This window comes from Dendroctonus ponderosae, unplaced genomic scaffold (genome assembly GCF_020466585.1).
Source record: "Dendroctonus ponderosae isolate FM_Combo_2020 unplaced genomic scaffold, Dpon_F_20191213v2 Dpon_F_20191213_11, whole genome shotgun sequence".
In the NCBI taxonomy this organism is placed as follows: Eukaryota; Metazoa; Arthropoda; class Insecta; order Coleoptera; family Curculionidae; genus Dendroctonus; species Dendroctonus ponderosae.
In genome coordinates, this window is record NW_026017213.1 from 87925 (window position 1) to 88314 (window position 390).

Consider the following 390-nt stretch of genomic DNA (forward strand, 5'->3'; position numbering starts at 1 on the left):
CTAGCTAGAACAATAATACTCCCACAAGAAATAACTGAAAATTTGTCAAGAATAGAATTAAAGTATTTGCAACCTACCTTAGCCTGTCCTAAACTGGTAAAAATTTGTATTTAAAATTTACTTTTGCAATTTCGCCCCCTTGCGGCCATTTTGAACACTTGAAAGTTATTTTTGGCCATTACGTCGATACGACTAATAGTTTGTGAGATATGGCCGACCACCTCTCTTAGTGGCCCATCCTGTACATTTAAAATTAAAAAAAGCAAATATTACGATTATATTTCGGGTGCTAGTTTTCTTGCTGTCAATGGTAAAATGCAAAATATATACCAAAAATGACTACGTTGATTATAAATACGAGATGATGAAAAATAAAGAAAATCAAATGAC

General features: G+C 32.6%; 1 protein-coding gene across 1 annotated transcript in view; it reads left to right on the plus strand.

The window, feature by feature from the left end:
- Positions 1–390, plus strand: part of LOC109535459 (serine--tRNA ligase, mitochondrial) — a gene marked incomplete at its 3' end in the record, with an annotated part of 11858 nt that overhangs the window by 10514 nt on the left and 954 nt on the right.